This window comes from Ursus arctos, unplaced genomic scaffold (genome assembly GCF_023065955.2).
Source record: "Ursus arctos isolate Adak ecotype North America unplaced genomic scaffold, UrsArc2.0 scaffold_16, whole genome shotgun sequence".
Lineage (NCBI taxonomy): Eukaryota > Metazoa > Chordata > Mammalia > Carnivora > Ursidae > Ursus > Ursus arctos.
Genome location: NW_026622830.1, coordinates 42,876,731 through 42,896,748, shown reverse-complemented (window position 1 = coordinate 42,896,748; position 20,018 = coordinate 42,876,731). Strand labels below are relative to the sequence as shown.

Genomic DNA, 20,018 nt, shown 5'->3' with positions numbered 1-20,018 from the left:
TCAAGCTCTATTACAAAGCTGTAATCATCAAGACAGTATGGTACTGGCACAAAAACAGACACATAATTCAATGGAACAGAATAGAGAACCCAGAAAGGGTCCCTCTACTCTATGGTCAGCTCATCTTCAACAAAGCAGGGAAAGAATACGCAATGGAAAAAAGACAGTCTCTCTGAAAGCCACATGCAGAATGAAACTGGACCACTTTCTTACACTATACGTAAAAATTAACTCAAAGTGGATGGAAGACCTAAATGTGAGACAGGAATCCATCAAAATCCCAGAGGAGAACACAGGCAGCAACTTCTTTGACCTTGGCCGTAGCAACTTCTTGCTAGACACATCTCTAGAGGCAAGGGAAACAAAAGCAAAAATGAACTATTGGGACTTCCTCAAGATGAAAGCTTTTGCACAGCAATGGAAATAATCAACAAAACTAAAAGGCAACCTATGGAATGGGAGAAGATATTTGCAAATGCTTTATCAGATAAAGGGCTAGCATCCAAAATCTATACAAACTTATCAAACTCAACCCCCAAAAATAAAAAATCCAGTCAAGAAATGGGTAGAAGACATGAACAGATATATCTCCAAAGAAGACATACAAATGGCCAACCGGCACATGAAAAAATGCTCAATATCACTCAGCATCAGAGAAATATAAATCAAAACCACAATGAGATACCACCTCACACCAGTCAGAATCACTAAAATTAACAACTCAGGAAACAACAGATGTTGGTGAGGATGCAGAGAAAGGGGAACCCTCTTACACCGTTGGTGGGACCAAGAGCTGGTACAGCCACTCTGGAAAACAGTGTGGAGGTTCCTCAAAAAGGTAAAAATAGAGCTACCCTACCACCCAGCAATTGCACTACCGGGTATTTACCCCAAAGATACATATGTAGCGAAAAGAAGGGCACATGCACCCCAATGTTCATGGCAGCAATGTCCACAATCGCCAAACTGTGGAAGGAGCTGAGATGTCCTTCAACAGATGAATGGATAAAGATGTGGTCCATATCTACAATGGAATATTACTCAGCCATCAGCAAGGATGAATACCCACCATTTGCATCGACATGGATGGAACTGGAGGGGATTATGCTAAGTGAAAGAAGTCAAGAGAGAAAGACAATTATCATATGGTTTCACTCATATGTGGAACATAAGGAATAGTGCAGAGGACCACAGGGGAAGGGAGGGAAAACTGAATGGGAAGAAATCAGAGAGGGAGAGAAACCACTGGAGACTCTTGACTCTTAGAGACAAACAGAGTTGTGGAAGGGAGGTGGGTGGGAGGATGGGGGAACAGGGTGATGGGCATTAAGGAGGGGACATAATGTGATAAGCACTGGGTGTTACATGCCACTAATGAATCACTGGACATTACATCAAAAATTAATGGTGTACTATATGTTGGCTAATTGATTTCAAATAAAATAAAGAAAAATATCATGCAGTGTGTAAAAATAAAATAATAAAATAAATTCAAAATAATATATAACTCATACTACATTATGTACATATAATTTAAAAAGGCATAAATTTAGTTTTACATAATACTCACAGTCATGCCCTTGCTTTCCGCTGACCAGCACCAGTCTCCATGATCTTGGGGGGTTCTTTCAATCTAACCCTGGGGTTCTGTAGAATAACTATCCTCATACACCAGCAGGATTTGGAGGCCTCTGCAGGTTCACCTCTTCTTCCTCCCAGAGAACTGGTCAAGGCAAAGCTCCAGTTCCTGAACTCAGCTTACACAGTGCATCTAACCCGACTCGGGTGTCAGATCTCCCTCCCTGACCCCAGCCACCAAGCATAGTTCACTGAAGCAGGAATGGGAGCCTGGAGATTGCTTGAGCGGATAGGGCCATAGCTCAGCACAAGGCACTCCACCAGCCCTGACTTAGGTTTCCAAAGGAAGTCAGATAGGAATGTGGACTGGGCACGTTGTATTTTTCTTGGAGCAGTAAGTGATAAAAGCAATATTTTTGTAACAGGAGAAGAAGTGGGGAAAAGATCAAGAGCCAGACACTGCAAAGGATGGGAGAGGAATATTTATTCGGGAAAAGCTGTGATTTCCCCTCGTCTTCTGCCTCTGTGGCACACAAAGGAATCGAAAATGCCTACAGAAAATCATTCTAATATTTTATTTTTACACACTCAATGACGTCATTTTTTTTTCTTTTTTTTTTTAAGATTTTATTTATTTATTTGACAGGATACAGACAGCCAGTGAGAGAAGGAACACAAGCAGGGGGAGTGGGAGAGGAAGAAGCAGGCTCCCAGCAGAGGAGCCTGATGTGGGGCTCGATCCCATAACGCTGGGATCACGCCCTGAGCCGAAGGCAGACGCTTTAACCGCTGTGCCACCCAGGCGCCCCTCAATGACGTCATTTTTAAGTGACTGTGATGACAGTCACTGTATTATTAGGAATTCTGAGGTTCTGTTACTCATCTCCCAAACACAGTCTATCTGGCCTGTAGCACACCCTACACCAGCAGGAGGCGAAGCTGCGGCCCATCCAGCACCCACCTCTCAGGAGGCCCTGGCACCTAACAGCACCATCAGGAGATCACTGAGACCAGCCACGGACATGGAATGGACAGCTCATCTCTAAATCGATGGTCAAGAACCACCAGTCTGCTCGCCCACTTCTTTAAGCCATCAGCGACCATGCTGGGCATTCACCCACTCCTGAGAGGGTGCTGAGGGCTCCCTGTCCTGGCGGAACAGGACAGGGGAAAGGCGATCCCAATCAGGCACTTTGCGCAGTTAATGATTTACTACTGAGAATGCCTCTTCGGATTGGGTGCATTGGTCACCATTCCTGGATATATCCTCTTATGGGTTGTGTCCCCTCCTCCACCTCACTGAAAAGATCTATGAGAGTCCTAATCCCCAGTACACAGAATGTGCCCATATCTGGAAATAGGGTCTATGCAGATTCAGTCAAGATGAAATCATGAGAGGGTCTCTCGTTGGGTGACAGGTGTGCCTACAAACAGGGACACCTGGACAGGCGACTCTGCAGGAAGGGAAGGCGACCTAAAAACACAGGGGAGAGGGTCCTGTGAGGATGCCGGCAGAGATGGCAGAGACCAGAGGCCCCTAGGTCTGCAGGCCAAGGAACGCCTGAGGCTACCAGAAGCTGGGAGAGGCAAGGAGGGAACAGTTCCTTCCCTGCCTCCTTCAGAGGGAGCGTGCTACTGCCAGCTGACACCTGGCTTTCAGACTTCTGGCCTCCAGAACTAGGAGCCGAGTCACTTCTGTTGTTCTAAGCCACTTGGTCTGTGCTACTGGGTTAGGGCAGCCCTAGCAAACTAATACACCTTCATCGTTCTGCGTGGACATATCTGTAAAGATATTACAGGGTAGGGGCTAAGAGCGTAGTTTCCTGGTGTTCGACAGACCTGGTTTGAATTGCAGTTCTTCCATTGTGTGCTTTGTGACCACAGACAAGTTACTTAACCTCTCTGTACCTCAGTTTCTACAATATGAAAAAAAAGAGAGAAATTAAAACTATTTCATGGATACCAAGGGAATGATACATGAGGTGATCACCTCACAGGCTAGTTAAGATTCTGAAATGAGGTCAGCATGTGTGAGCTGAGCACAGGGTCAGCCACATGCTGGGCACTCCGTACCCTCAGCTCATGTAATTATTAATGGGACCTTGGAGCTCCTGTTAGTGGAAGCTTACGTCTCGTGCAACGTGAGCTCTGCAGGGCTCCAGGCCTGGCTTTGGGGTGCATGACCCATGTTCAGAAGGGCTCCATTCTTAGTTTAATGCTCTGCTGATACCTTCTTAAAATTATTCATCATTTTTAAACAAGGGGCTCCCATTTTCATTGGCACTAAATCCACAAGTTACGTAGCTGGTCACGCCTAGCTCCACCAGCCAGGCACATGGGTTGAAAACCAGCACTTGCAGGAGCAATGTCTCCTCAGAAGGGACTCTCGGGAGTCCGGCCCCTTTGCTAGCTTCAGCGCATTACTGTCCCCTAGTGCCATCCCTCAGAGGTGGGTTACATTTACACTTCCAAATTTTTTATCTCACACTTAATTGGAATACGCCATGTACTTAAAAAAAAAAATCTCCCTTGCAGAATTTTTTCTTGGGGTTTGAGGAAAAGGATAAAGAGGAAGGACTTTCATAGCCCATCTCCCTCCTGATTCTTCCATGGGAGCCCTGAGACCTTGCGCTGTGGAACTGAGCATGACATGTGTCCTGCTGGAACTCAGCACAAGGCACACTCTTCTTTTTAGCCCAGAGGGATATTTTAGCCTCTTTAGCCATGCTGCCCAAGGCTTCAGGCATCTTTCTGCCTTCAATGTGGCATTCAACAAATATTTATTAACAAGTTTCTATGCCAGCACTATTCTAGGTGCTGAGGAGGCAACATGGAACAAAACAGACAAAACCTTGACTTTCCTAACCTATGTCATGAGAAAATAAATGCTTAATGAAAAATTAGGCAGGGCATGGAGTGGGTCAGGAGGGTGGAACAGAGATTTGCTATTTTAAATGAGGTGCTCAGGGCCACCTTCTCTCAGGACGTTCGGGAGAGACCAGAAGGAAGTGAGGAGCCAGTCACGTGGGTATGAGGAAGGGGCACATCCTAGGGCAAGGAAGAGCACCAATGTTTCGTGCTTTGGGGCCGAGGTGGGGCAGCGTATGTGGACACAGGTGCAGGCCTGGTGGTAGATTTAAGTCGGGAGTGATGGAAGTTCTTCGGACTCATTCTAGTTTCTCGGTGAAATAAGAAGCAAGGTCATCAACTGAGAACAAGGAGGGTTTGGGAGGCCGAGAAGGGAGGAATCCAAGTGAAATAATAATCCAAGTCACCTTTTTTTTCAAAGCCTATTAGTGGTTGTGAAATTGATTTAGAAGGTTGCCATTGGAACATTTTAAGTAAATGAAACAGGATAGGATCAGAGGGAAAGGGAAATATCATAGTAAGTGGTAGTTCCCCAAACTTTGTATCACTCCTATATATTTGGATGTGATTAAAAAAAAAAAAAAGTTTGTCTAAGACTGATCTGAGCAGGAGAGTGGATGGGTTGAGAAAAATGGAGCATCCACATCCATGTCCCCCTGCCTGGTGTGGGCACGGACTAGGGAAGGTTTAGGCAGGGGAGTCTCCTGACAGAGGGGGCAAACAAAGAAGGTATATGCAAAGGAAGGGTTCTAATCCCCGACCATGGAATCCATGCTGGGAAGGAGGCAGATGCAGACATGAGCAGATAAGGGACAGTGACCAGGATGTTTGTGCTTGAACCAAAGCAACTCTGCAAGATTTCCTAATTTCTCCTCAAGAATGAGGGGAAGGTCGGGGCGCCTGGGTGGCTCAGTCGTTAAGCGTCTACTTTCAGCTCAGGGCATGATCCCAGGGTCCTGGGATCGAGCCCCACATCAGGCTCTTCCGCTGGGAGCCTGCTTCTTCCTCTCCCACTCCCCCTGCTTGTGTTCCTTCTCTTGCTGGCTGTGTCTCTCTCTGTCAAATAAATAAATAAAACCTTAAAAAAAAAAAAAGAATGAGGGGAAGGCAAACTGTGTTCCCTCACCAACGTTCATTTGCAGAGATTTTCTGTCGAATGGTTTATCAGAAAATGTTTTACCAGTCAGAAGGCGCTCTCCTTGCTTCTATCAGGCCTTTCGTATGGTGTACAAAAATGTCTGAAGTCAAATGGTAATGTATTTTGGTCAGTCTTCCCAGCATTCGCCAGAAGAAAATTTCCCTCAAAGGCAGTTTTGTTACATTAATACTAAATCATACTGTTGTAAGGTACCTTCGGTTCAATCAGCCTGTGATTTTTATCACTAGTGGTTTTTATTACTATTTCTAGAATGATTTTTATTTTATAATACCATCATAATCCTTGAGAACTATGATTTCTTGGTTCTTATACCAGGCTCTTTTCCTCTCTGGAACAATTGAGTACAGCTTTCCCTGAAGCCTTTCACAACTTCCTTGAATCGTCTTTCATGGGATGCATAAAGAATTCCTCCATACTAAAGGCCAGCTAAGACTCACAAGTTTACATGGATTCATGGTAAAATGGTAACTAAAATGTTATACTTTTGTGCTATTCATTTCCTTTCATCCTTAGAGCTGATCATTTTTTCCTCTTGCAATTACGATTTTAGTGGTTTCTTGATTCTTTTTTTTTTTAAGATTTTATTTTGAGAGAGAGAAAGAGAGTGAGAGAGAGAGCATGAGCAGAGGGGAGGGGCAGAGGGAGGGGGAGCAGACTCCCTGCTGAGCAGAGAGCTTGCTGGCAGCACTTGATCCCAGGACCCTGAGATCATGACCTGAGCCAAAGGCAGACACTTAATTGACTGGCCCACCCAGGCACCCTGGTTTCTTGATTCTTACACTAAATGAAAAATGTCTTAGAAAAAAACTAGGGATTGATTTCTACCTTATATCAATTGTCCAAATCACATCTTATCATGATATATCTCTTGAGATCCTGAAGCACGATGCTTAAAATCTCAACAGATTCCACAGGGTCCTGCCACGTTATTCTGACTCCTCTGTCTCAACCATTATTGCAGGTGCTACATGCTCAGAAGAGCAGATGCATGGAGTTCCTCCTGGTGGGACATCAATGGGTAGGATCTGCATGTTAGATTGCAACCCCCGGTAACAGTGTGCTTCTTCTCTGAGACTGCCTGTGATTGGCTAGTTTGAAACAAATCACATATCCCCTTGTCTTATGCCCTGCACCCACCAGAAATGGGAGAAAAGGATGACAGTGGTCATGGGGCAGAAAGGATGGAGGCAGTCGGTGCATATGCTCTCAGATGCTTACATGTATTTATGGAGCAAGAATTTGACAAATGACTGGCTTGGACAGTGAGGGTGTAGGTTGCCATTTCCTGACATGACTAAGAAATTCTCCTTCAGATCTAAACGTTCTCTGGTTTCCTAGACCCATGGCTCTCGATGTCCTCCATCCTACACCTCACCAGTCTTCAAGGAACCGGGAGCCAATGATCATAGACACAATGAACTAACTATGTCCAACAAGGACATTTACATAGTTACAGGCATCCTGTGATTACACTGAATGTTTCCAGTATGATCTGAGGACATAAATGTCTGCAGTAAAACTGGAAAATAAACACAGCTAGGAAGCGTTGAAGATGGTGGGTGGCCATTGTACCCACTCACGGGCCATGGAGGCATAAGCCTCAAGGCAGAGGGTTAGTAAAGAACTCTTGCTCCTCATACCATCACAAGAAATGAAGGGGGCTAATTTTTCCCAACCGTCTGCCCTCCCCTGGCTGTGAGGTTGAGAACAAGCATCCCAGGTAGGGACAGATGCTGCCAGTGGTCTGCCCATGTCCCCTCAGATCCCTCTACCATTTTCCCTCCGTAGGCCAGCACCCATTTCTGTGGGAGGATGGCTTCAGGCTGATGGGACCTGCTCTGCCTGCATGCAGAGAGAGCTGAAGTGTGAGGGGCAGCCCTTGGCCAAAGACTGATACAGGGGTGGAACTCCTCCAGTCAGCTGGCCTCTAATCTAGCCACTCTAGTGGGCCCTGCCCAGTCTCCAGAACTTTCCCGTGAAGACCTCCCCTTATTTCCTGTGAGACAAAGGAAGCTGAGATTCTCTTTAAATCAAAAATAGGCCACAATTCCCAGCAGAGCCTGAGCATGGTTTTGTGAAAAGACTATGTATATGATAGGCTTCCCTCTCAGACTCCCCCCGTCTCTCCAGTCTGATTCTTTCAGACATGACACTGTCCTAAACTGTCCTCCACAGGTCCACACCCCCTCTAACCTCCCTGCCTAGGCTGAAGCCATGAGAGGGTTGAGGTCACACCTTCCCTCTCTCCACACTCCCCAGAGCCAAGCAGGAGCCATAACGATCAAGAGGGCTCTTTCTCCAAATGCACCTCCCTCCTCTTGATTCTCATTCTTTGCACGTGACACTCCTCTACCTAAAACCCACTGGTTACTAGCCATCACCAAATAACCCACCTGTCAGAGCTAATGTCTTCCACTGTGAATCCTTTCCTGACACCCAGGACAGGAAAAAGTGCCCCTTCTATAAGCAACCATAGCATGCTTGAATAGAAAGAGGTCACTGTGCCCTGTCCTGGGCCCCGCTCTGTGATATGACTCCAACCCTGGTAGGAAATTCAGTGAAAATGCAGTTTAAGAGAAAGGGATCGCCCAAGACAACATTACAGTATAGGTTACTTGTATTGTTTACAATACCTTATGGCCCAAGGTCACACTGTACACTGTTTAGGGAAAGACATTAGCTGAATATATTAGACATAACTGGGGTATGAGATGTGCCTACAGAGATGCCTACAGAGAAAGACTGTGTGTAATACCAAGTATGTGTTAAGTCTGTGTCAGGACAGGAATCACAGAATACAGAGAGAGTGGGCAGGGGGCCCCAAGGACAGATGGCCAAGGGAGGGCTCCCACCCTGGGGGAGGGACAAGGAGCTGTCAGGTCTGACTGCAACTTCATACATCAGACCTCATCCTGGTGAGGGGTGAGAAGCTTTGAGGAAAGCACCCTTCATCAACCTTGTGGGGCCCTTCCTGTCTGCTCATTTCATTGGTTCCTCCCTCCCTCCCTACCTCTGCTCCTTTGCTCAGAAGCCATAAAATGGGGGTGGAGTCTCCTTCCTTCAGGACGCTGATCCAGAGGAGCCTCTGAAATACACCCCCCACCACCCCTGTGTTTGCTTAATAAAGACCTGATAAAAATTTAAAAAGACAGAGCATCTGTCTTTGTTCTCATTCAGACCCCTAAACTGCCAGGGGAAAACAATCACAAAGGAAAATAACAAAGCGTTTTAATTAGGAGTTTTCGGGGTCAAATTTGGCCCAAGTCTGTCTCCTGAGTCAAGCACTAACGACACTGCCCTGTCCTCACTAGCATCTCTAAGCATCCCCTGATAGGCTGGAGGGCCGGCCCATGAGCCAGGAATTATAGAGGGACACCTGCACTGGTCAGATCTCAGATCCCAAAGGAACCACAGAGTCCCAGAAGTCAGCCAGGACCCAGCACCTGCCAGCAGGGCGGAAACAGGAAGCCAGTGTGGCGTGAATATGCACAGCCAATGCCTACAGGTTGCATTCAGTTTGCAATTTACTAGAAGAGGAGCAAAAACGATCAAGTCTTCCCAAATCAGTGTCCAGGCTTAGTATAATTCCAGACAAACCCCACAGAACAAAATTTTACTGGAAGAATTAATGGTGAACAATGCCAAGAGAATTTGGAAAAAATAGAAAGACAGATAAAGGTGTGGTAAGTGGAGAAGGACTTGGCTGCCAAACAGCACGGATTATAGAGACAGGGAGAGGTGGACCTATTTCCCAAATGATGCTCGGTAAACTGCTGGGGAAAAAAGAGCTCAGTTGATTCTTACTTCATAAACCGCATGCCAGATGATTACAGAAATCTGTAAAATGAAGACCATAGAAGTTAGAAAGAAATATAAAAGGTTAGTCGTTTGAGAATGCAGAAAGGATTTCTGGGTGCAAGAGCCATTAAAGGAATCCGAAGAAAAAGTCCAAGCACTTGACTTTACAAAAGACTGAAGGTTTTAGTAGGACAAAAAGTCATGAACACTCTGCAGTTGGACAAAAAAAGTCTGGATAGTGAGATGAGGGGTGTTGTTTAGATGCCACGGCACCCCCACACACCATGTTGAAGTGATAAAACCTAGACTGGTCTTCCAAGACACAGCAGCTGGTTTCATCCCTCTCAGAGGTGCGACATCTTGGCTCATTTCCAGACACTCATAGGTTCATGGGCAATCCCACCATGAAGGTGCCCTTTGCTTACCACACAGAGAAATACCTGCCTCCATTCATTTTTAAGTATTCTTGTAATCAAACCAGAGTTAAATGCAAGGGGACGTTCGCTATTTGGGGGAGGGGGGGGACACCTCTGGTGATTTCATCAATTAAAAAATGTCTTATAAAGCAAATAAAGTTCATTTCACCCCCTATTTAAACTAGCTAAGTGGATTTTGGTACTTTGTGTTTCTGACCTAGAACACAATATCGTAAATGTGAAAATCAAAGTTTCCATTTATGTCATTTATTCTGTTAATGTGCTCAATTAAAAGAGTTAATTCATTAAAAATTGTAAAATACAAATGTTTCCACCAAGTTTGATTTATGAATGCTCACCTTTGAGAATTCAGGGGAGTGAGGGATTATAGGTTAATATCTCCATTTACTATCATTTGACCACATGTCATGATCAAATAAAAATGAGAAATAAGCTCACAGCAGTAATTAAAATACCTCCTGAGTTTATTTCTCATTTGGACACTAATGAAGGTCCGTAACATCATCTGAATCACTCTTACAGATGATTTCAAAATACAAATTGGAGTAGCTTTATAACCTTTCCTACAACTTTTGGAGGAATTTCAAGTTACTCGGGGGGAGGGGCGGGGGAGGTCCTTGCCACCAAAGATTCTTGATCAGAATGAGACGTGTCCCACAGGACGGATTATCTATAGCCTCACCCACACAACCCCTTTGCCATATCCAACTTTATTTTCTGACAGTCTTCTACAAAATGACTGTTTAGGCTTTTGCCAAACCATTAGCAAGTTCAAAACCTGTTTCTACCAAAAAAAGCAATGTTAATGCATCATGCATTTATTCGATATAATAATGCCTTTGAGTTGGTTTGCTAGTGGCTACATCAACTTGTGTGGTTCTAGTCACACTCTCAGCTGACACTCCACACTTCTCAGGGATGATATTAAAAATACTTAAAGAGGCAGCCCACGGAATGGGAGAAGATATTTGCAAATGACACTACAGATAAAAGCCTGGTATCCAAGATCTACAAAGAACTTCTCAAACTCAATACACGAGAAACAAATAAACAAATCATAAAATGGGCAGAAGATATGAATAGACACTTTTCCAATGGAGACATACAAATGGCTAACAGACACATGAAAAAATGTTCAAAATCATTAGCCATCAGGGAAATTCAAATCAAAACCACATTGAGATACCACCTTACGCCAGTTAGAATGGCAAAAATTGACAAGGCAAGAAACAACAAGTGTTGGAGAAGATGTGGAGAAAGGGGAAACTCTTACACTGTTGGTGGGAATGCAAGTTGGTACAGCCACTCTGGAAAACAGTGTGGAGGTCCCTTAAAAAGTTAAAAATGGAGCTACCCTATGACCCAGCCATTGCACTACTGGGTATTTACCCCAAAGATACAGACGTAGTGAAGAGAAGGGCCATATGCACCCCAATGTTCATAGCAGCATTGTCCACAATAGCTAAATCGTGGAAGGAACCAAGATGCCCTTCAATAGATGACTGGATTAAGAAGTTGTGGTCCATATCTACAACAGAATATTACTCAGCTATCAAAAAGAACGATTTCTCAACATTTGCTGCAACATGGACGGCACTGGAGGAGATAATGCTAAGTGAAATAAGTCAAGCAGAGAAAGACAATTATATGGTTTCTCTCATCTATGGAACATAAGAACTAGGAAGATTGGTAGGAGAAGAAAGGGATAAAGAAAGGGGGGGTAATCAGAAGGGGGAATGAAGCATGAGAGACTATGGACTCTGGGAAACAAACTGAGGGCTTCAGAGGGGAGGGGGTGGGGGAATGGGATAGACTGGTGATGGGTCGTAAGGAAGGCACTTATTGCATGGTACTGGGTGTTATACGCAACTAATGAATCATTGAACTTTACATCAAAAACCAGGGACCTACTGTACGGAGACTAACATAATAAAAAATATTATTATAATAAAAAAATAAAATAAAAAAATAAAAAATAATAAAAATAAAAATAAAAATACTTAATGGCACAGGATAGACGGGGCCCTAATCAATCATAACAGATGCCGGCCACAAACTCGCAGGTTGAAAACTCCAGATTGGCGGGCTCACTGGTGCAGGTTCTTCCTCTTCGTCCCCACCACTGACTTCACCAACTCCATCCCTGCTCCTGGATGTGGGCTTCCCAGTTCAGCTTTGACCCCTTTCTGCCGGGCCTGTGGTCCCTCCGTGGGTTAATTCATCAGCTCCTGTGTTCCAGTCCCCACCCTGCCCCAAGGACTCTGTGTCTCCAGTTGCTTATTGAAAATTTCTATCTGGCTACCATCCAGGACTTTTGTAGGGGCCAAGGGAGGCCACCCCAAGATGGGCCACCAGGCATGAAGATTATTTTGACTCAAAGCAATCAAAACCCTGCCGATTTGGGAAAAGCTCTTTACCTCCCCCTCAACTGCCTGCAGGTACCAAGAGGAGAGCTATTACCAGAGATGCCTCTGTACCTAAGAAACTCACCTGCATAATAGGGCAACCTCAGACTCCTATCCCTCGCCTTGGCCTCCTGTTGCCTGTCTTGGGAATTTCATGTCTGTGTGGATTCCCCATACATATGTAATTAAATTTGATTTTTCTCCTGTTAATCTGGCTCACAAGAACCCCGTCTATTTGATTCTTAGTCCTTCTAGAAGGACTTGGAAGGGCAGGGGAAATTCTTTCTCTGCAACACTTTCAAACTCAAAAAAAAAAAAAAAAAAATCACACTACTGCCCTCCCACTTTTTTCCTTGACCCCAAATGCAGGAGGGCACGCGCGTGCACACAAACACCCCCCCATAGGTCCATTTTTCTCAAAACACGCCTTTCCTTGACTTCTGTGATACCACTCTAATCAATACAGATCTATACAGGTCCCAGAGACTATTTCCTTTCCATGCTTTGGAAGCATCTGTGAAACAAAGCTTGAGATAAATTCACTCAGCACTGGAGATCCTTGAACGTCTGCTTTTGGCCGTGCCCCCTCTGATGATGGTGTCACCTTTCCCAAGGCTCTCTGCTGGTGCTGCTAGCCCACCACTCCCCCCCCCCAAACCCTGAAATAGGAACTCTGGCTTCCCCGTTCACCTTCTCCCTTCAGTGCAAACGAGGCTGAACATCCAGGGTTACCCATCTGTGGAAAGTGCGGAATTGTTGGCCACTGGCGAACTCTTTCTTAGCAACTCCAGATTTCAAACAGTGGGTGCTTGTGAGCGGGGCTCCCATCGGCAGTCCTCTGTTCCCAATCCAGCAGCTACCGTTTCCTGAGTAAATGTAGACTTCCTACAGAATCCGCACCGCCAGCTCCCAGGGAAAGAGGAAGTGAGACAACTGAAAACCCCGGGTGCGCCTTCCCACTCAGTGGAGGTGATCAAGCAAGAGGTGTCTCAGCTCCAGATCCCTATGCTGCCATTCCACACACAAGTGGTGTTGGAGGCACGCTCCAGGAAAGCTGGTTGACATCTGTCGGCTTCTAAGCAGCGTGAAGACAACGCTCCCCGGAGCCTGTTTGCATTTCTACTGGACTCCTTCGGTTCCCTCCGATCTGACCAAACCCTGGAGAACTGACTCTGTTAATCAGGCACACAGCAGCTGCAAAGGAACACCTTACAAGATGGGGGAGGGGTGGATTTCTGTGCCTTTTCATTTCCGGAATATAGATGTCTTGCTATCGGAAGCACCAACGCTCCTTGGAAACTGCCTGGATGTCAGAAGGTGAACTAAAAAAGCATTTGCGGCGAACTAAACATTTTCCAAAGTGGACTCCTTGGAACACTGGATCCTAAAGATGCTTCATGCGAAAGAGTGTGCTGTGGCCAAATGAAATTGGCAAACGGTCCATATTATGGCGTCATCCTAAAAAGTCCCAGAGCACACTATAATAAAGGCACTAAAAAGTCCTGCAGAGGAAACCCTGCTTAACAGTAGCATTTTTTTTTCTAATGCTTTCTATCACTGTAACTCTTTAGGAATTCTTTTTTTTTTTTTTTTTAAGAGAGAAAGCACACAACCAGGGATGGGCATCGGGAGAGGGAGAGAGAATCTTAAGCACCCCCAGTGCAGAGCCCCACTTGGGGCTCATGACCTGAGATCATAATCTGAGCTGAAATCAAGAGTCATACACTTAACCAACTGAGCCACACAGGCGTCTGTCTGTCTGTCTATCTATCTATCAATCATAATTCTTTAGTAAAGTTGTACCCTAAAGCACAACTTGGTTAAATTCTCTAGACGAACACTGTCTGGGGTGTACCGCTGAGTGCAACTACCTCTAGCAAGTCAGCTGTGGTTCAGCGAGATGTCTTCTGGGCCTGGAGCCCTGGTCCTAGCTTTGGTGCTTTGACCTCTCCAGGCCTCTGTTTTCTCACCTAACAAATGGAATTAATAGTACTATGGTGAAAAACAAATGAGGTGTTATCTGTAAAAGCATTTCACAATGCGCTATAAAAGTATGATCAATCTGCTAAGGACGGACTTTGTCCTGTGCATTTACCAAGGGATACTTTCGTTCATTCTTTTCAATGCCCACTCCTCAGTGTTGGAGGCAGGGAGGAGCTAGGACCTGGCTTTTGACCCTGTTCACAGTGGGCAAGTGGGGTCCCCTGCATACTGCTCATAAGTGATACAAAAGGAATTGTTGTGGCACTGAGGGGGTGTCTTATCAGGGAAAGGAGGAGGGATGTCAGGAAACCTTCCCAGCTGAAACCATTAGAATCTTGAAAGATCGTTGGCTGGATGTGCACAGGAAATGGGACATAATACCGGATGACATAACGTAGGGAGCATGTGAAGACTGGGCCCCATTAAGGCTGGCCTCCCAGTGCTGCATGGCCTCACACAGAAGAGAAATAAACTATCTGTCTCCTCCACGCAGAGCATGAGGATTCAGCCCAGTAAAGAGGTTGATTCTGGAGAACTGAACTCCTCTTTGAGGTGGGTAGTGGCCCTTGACTTTGGAGAAGGGGAGGAGAAGCCTTAAGTGGGGATAGAAGGGCTGATGGGAAGCTCTCTCTAGCAAACAAGCACATACCAGAGCCCTGGAGGGAGTCAAGCTCCTCCCAGCTGCCCCTTCCAGGGGGTCAAGTGTGGATTATTTTAGGTCTCCTCTGCTTAGCTAACCTGTCTGCAGAATGCTGCCAGACAAAGGAGGTCCTGGTAGTAGGTGCCCTACTCTCAGGTCCTCAGCCTCCAACTGCTGAGAGCAGTCCCTAAACCCTGCAATTCCTGTCAACCACCAGGGAGCATTCTTCTCTAGTCCGGAATGCAAGGGCCCCTACTGTTCAGGCCCCACCCAATCCCTGGCCCCCTGATGCCCTCTAGGGAGCTATTGCAGTATCCTAGCACAGGGAATTCAAGGGTGTTCTAGAAACATACTGGAACCTGAGGCCAAAAGGAAAATGCATACATGTCTGCACACCTATCAAAATATTCGCCCATATTTGAACTAGGTAAAAAGTTAATAAAAAGTTGTACAGTCAAAAAAAACAAAAAAAAAAAAAGACTATATATAAAGCCAGCATTGCCTCATCAGCTGCAGGCCATTGTCAACCCTCATTAACCCCCAGGTGGAGACCAGACAAACTGAGGGTGATTGGAAACCACTGTCCCTATTGCACAATAATGCAGGGGCATAACAAAACCTTTCTTTATTTAGAATGTTGATATTTTGTTCATCGTGGATTTTTTACATTGAATTTTAATTTTTTTAAATACTGCCTTAAAATACCATGTTAATTACTGAGTACTGCCAAGTGTTTATTTTTGCTCAACATTGACAAAGTCCTGTTGCTGGAAGAGTGCTCTGAGGTTTCCTTATTGATGACAGCACGTTCCTAAGAAACCCCAGTGTTCGGGAAACCATCAGGCCTGCAAGAAAGTGCGGCTCCACTGTATGCCCGGGTTGGATGCAGCCTCCTCTGCTGAATTAGGAAAACCCAAAGGATTTGAGATCTCTGCAAAGAAAGGCGCCTCTTAGGGCCCAAGGGGCCGGGTCTTGCCCTGTACTTCTTGGCAACAAATCACAGGCTTTAAATCAGAATTCTGCAAATCCTGAGGTCCCCCGACCGTGGAGGGGGGCGAGTGATGGGTGGGTGGACGCCTCGCGGGTCGAAGCCGAGGCCAAGGGTGGAGGCCGAGCCCAGAAGGGGGTGGGGAGGCCTGAGTATGGGAAAGTGGCCCCATCCCTTCCCGGCAGGAACCCCGGGCTCCTCCTCCTCCTGCTGTGCAGCCATCAATCCCCGCGACAGCCCAGCGCCCCCAGGTCGGACTCACGTACTCTCCTGCGGGGTCTTCTGCCCGGGGAGGAGGAAGCCTCGGACCTGGGCGTCTGCCCGGTGCAAGGACAGGGCGCACGGACCGGGGCGGAGCTGGGCACCCGGGCTGTGCGACCCCCGGTCGGGCCCGCGCTCCCAGGCACGAGGCGCACTTGACACCCCATAGGTGGCCCCCACAGGTAGAACTCGACAAAAGTCCCTCCGCCCACCTCCCGCGCGCACTCACACACCCGGCACCTGGAGCCACCGCGCCCGCACCCTCTCGCTGCCCCTCACCCCACCCCCTCGGAGGTCGGATAAGGATACTCCCTGACCCTGCCGAGACCAGCGGTCGTCCCGCGGCGCCGGAAGGTCACCCTGCCCCAGTCCAGGAGTCCCACTCCCCGGCGCCCCCTCCCCCACCCGTCCCCACAGCCCCCCGAAGACACTCTCTCGCTCTCTCCCTTCGGGTCCCCTCCGAAGGAGAAGACGGTGCGAGCAGCAGCACCCCGCGCCTCGAACCCCACACAGCCCCCGCCCGCGCCCCAGAACCTCCCCGGGTGCTGGGTGCAGACACCAGGGGTGGGGTCTCCGCGGCCGCCGCCCCTTACCTCGTGCAGGCCCTCCCCGCAGGTCTCGGAGGCGGGGGCGAGCGGTAGCCCCGCGAACTAGCGCGGGGCTGGGTTTCCCTGCAGGGGCGGAGCGGGAGGAGGAGGAAGAGGAGCTGGGGAGGGAAGGGGGAGGGGAGGGACGGGCTTTGTGTCTGCCTCCGGCCCTCCCTCGGCTCCGGCGCTGGCCATCCCCCTCCCCCAAACACCCTCCGGAGCCCGGGGAGGGGACGGGGCGGGGGTGAGGCGAGGGGGCGAGAAAGGCGCCTGCGCGACCCGGGGTCCAGCCGCTCCCTCCCCACGTGCGGTCCCCACTCCGCCCCTCGGGACGTGCAGCCTAGGCGCCTGCGGGTGACCAGGAACCCTGGCTGCAACCAGGCGAAGCCCGGACTGAGAGAGTTGATCTAACCCAGAGCAAACTTGGCTGGAGCAGCTCGCGACGCGACTCGGCGCCGCCGCCCGACTCTTCTTCGCTCCCCGGGGAGGACCCGAGTTTTGTTCTCTGAGATTCTGCTCTGTCTCCTTTCTTTGCACTCACTGCTGAACGGGAAAATTGCGCGCACACCTCTCCTCCCGGCCAGCCCCGCCGCCTGGCTGCACACCCAGCGATCAGCCGCAGGGGCTGGGAAGTCCCTGCCGGGGAGGTCCCGGGTGGGCTTCGGCCCTTTGTTTGGGATCGAGGCGCTCTAGGGCCGGGGGTGGGGGGGGTGGGGGGGTGCTGCTGGGCTCTCGCTGGGGGATGTTGTGCTGCATCCCCGCTGGGAAGCGGGCTGCTGGGGTTGATTTCTGCCTGTGCTGAACTGCCCAGCCCCGCCCGGACCCCAGGGAGCCAGAGCAGCTGGGAGGCAGGATGTGGTTTTGCTCAGTTCAGAGCCACCCTTACAAAGCCTAGGTGATGAGGGAGCAGAAGTCAAGCTGAGGACAAAGCACAAGCTGACATCCTGCAACCCCCCTCCCCTCAGGTGGGATACCTGTGACAGTCCCCAAGCACTCTTGGCTGCCCTCGAATTAAGGAAAGGAAAAACAAATGGTTAACTGGTAAAGATCACAGTCCAGCAGGACTTGAGTCTCCATCCGTTTGCCCATGTGTTAGTGATATACAAGGAAAAAGCATTCTTATCCATAGCCTAATTTTCATAGACCCCATAACCCAACTTCCTGGAGCCCTAACATCACCCTCCCCTCCATAGTGATGTGGAAAACAATGGCAGAAGGGAGAGTAAAATTAAATTCCTTAATGACCAGCAGCCCCAGTCAAGGACCTGAGATAGAGTGTAACACACGTCCAGGAAGCTCCCGACTGTCTTAATGTTAGTGCATTACTAGCAGAAGAAACAACTTTAGCCTGACAATGGCCAGGCCTCCAGCATCCAGCGAGTCTTCTTTAGTATATAAAAGTCCTTTTGGACACCTTCCTTTGTCCTTACCTCCCCCACTCCCAAGTATGTAATCAGCCATTCCTCACAACCCCGGTGCAGCAGCTCTCTCTGACCAGCAGTCCCGTCCCCGTGCTTTAATAAAATCATCTTTTTGCACCAAAGATGTCTCAAGAATACTTTCCTGGCCGTCAGCCCTGGATCTCACCAACATTCCAAAACTACATCAGAGGGACGGCCACACGGACTGGCGGGGAGCTGGGAGCTGCAGGCTGGTGCTCTGGCAGGAACCAGCAGTGATCTTTTCTTCCCTGCGCGGGTCCCTGGTGAGCTACTGCATTTTTTCCACTCCCCTGCCAAGGAGAGAACCTTTGGGGAACAATTGCTAAGGGTGTTAGAGTTACCAAAGTAGCCAGAGACGCAGAAGGAGCATCAGACACCTGTTTGGGACAGAGCAGAAAAAGGAAACAAGTCCTTATTTTTATTCTTGTTCTGCCTTAGACCAGTCGCCAAAGAGAATTGCATTGGCATTGGTTCTTGTGATTCCTGCCTTGTAAAATCCTAAGATTTCTCTTTTACAGTCAGCTCAGCTCCCAGGAGATCAAAATCCACTGCGTTTCTCTTAATGTTGCAAGTCACCCATTCAATAATTAACTGAGCATCTGATAATGGGCCCAGCACTGATCTGTTTGGGATGCCCTGGGGAACAAAACAGATCTCCCTGCCCTGTTGGAGCTGACATTCTGGGAAGCAGGAGCTGGAGACAGGGTAAATTGCGGAACATCGGGAAGTCAGTTAACCTGGAGTGTTAGAAGAGGTCAGCAATAAGGGAAAAAAGGAAAAGGAAAATAAGCAGGCTGACGAGTGCCGAAGTCTGATGCAGAGGGTAGAATTGAATGCATGGAGTGGTCGGAGTAGGCCTGGTAGAGAAGATGGGACTTGAGCAGGGACCTGGACGAGGTGAGGAAGGAGTACATATCTGGGATGAGCATTAAAGTCAAAGACTCTGAGGTGGTAGGTGGAAGCTCTTGAGGGTCTGAGCAGGGGGTGGCCCAATCTGATGTTTATTGCTGAAAGATGAGTTTGATGCCATATGGAGAGCCGGCTGTGTGGCCCAAGTTAAAACAAGTTAGGAGCCATTGAAATAATCCTGGCTGGAGAGGCAGGTTGTACAGAGTGGAGTCAAGGCAGTGCCTGTAGAGAGAAACAGTTGGATCCTTATTTATTTTGAAGGTAGAACTGTCAGGAATTCCTAAGAGGTGGGCATGGGCACTTTCTCTCTCTCTCTCTAAATCAAAACAAAATAAAACAAAATAAAACAAAACAAAAACTTATCTATTGAGTAGTACTATGTTTCAAGCACTGTTGTAGGCAGTGGCGCTAGAGCCCTAAACCGAACAGACAGAACACCGTGCTCTTGTGGAGCTCCCATTCTAATGCCACAGATGCAATAAACCAGACAAGAAAAATATGTAGCAAGGTTGATGATACCTGCCATGGAGAAAGAAATTAGCCCAAGAAGAGAAAGAAGGTGGCGGGGAGGCTACGATTTAAAACAGGTAGAGAAAACTCCAAGAAAACAACACTAAAATAACAAATGTTAGGGGCGCCTGGGTGGCTCAGTCCATTAAGCATCTGCCTTCAGCTCAGGTCATGATCCCAGGGTCCTGGGACGAAGACCTGTGTTGGTCTTCCTGCTCAGTGGGGAGCCTGCTTCTCCCTCTCCCTCTGCCCCTCACCCCCACTCGTGCTCAAGCGTGTTCGCTCTCTCTCTCAGATAAATAAATAAACTCTTTAAAAAAAATAACAAACTTTGGACCCTCTCATGGACTTGCCTCACATTTGGCAGTTTTGACTTCCTACACCAGGGTCCCTGGGGACCAAAGTGACCACTCCAGTCAGCTGCAGAGATCACAAGTGCTCTGGGGGCACTTT

General features: G+C 47.8%; 1 protein-coding gene across 2 annotated transcripts in view; it reads right to left on the bottom strand.

Annotated features, from left to right (window-relative positions):
• The window catches only part of RIN2 (Ras and Rab interactor 2), a 238,662-nt gene extending 221,834 nt beyond the window's left edge, over positions 1 to 16,828 (bottom strand). For both annotated transcript variants that reach the window (XM_026502950.4, XM_026502951.4), the window contains exon 1: positions 16,711 to 16,828. The gene's annotated coding sequence lies outside the window, so the exon portion shown is untranslated. The remainder of the gene's footprint in view (positions 1 to 16,710) is intronic.
• Between the last annotated feature and the right edge of the window lie 3,190 nt (positions 16,829 to 20,018).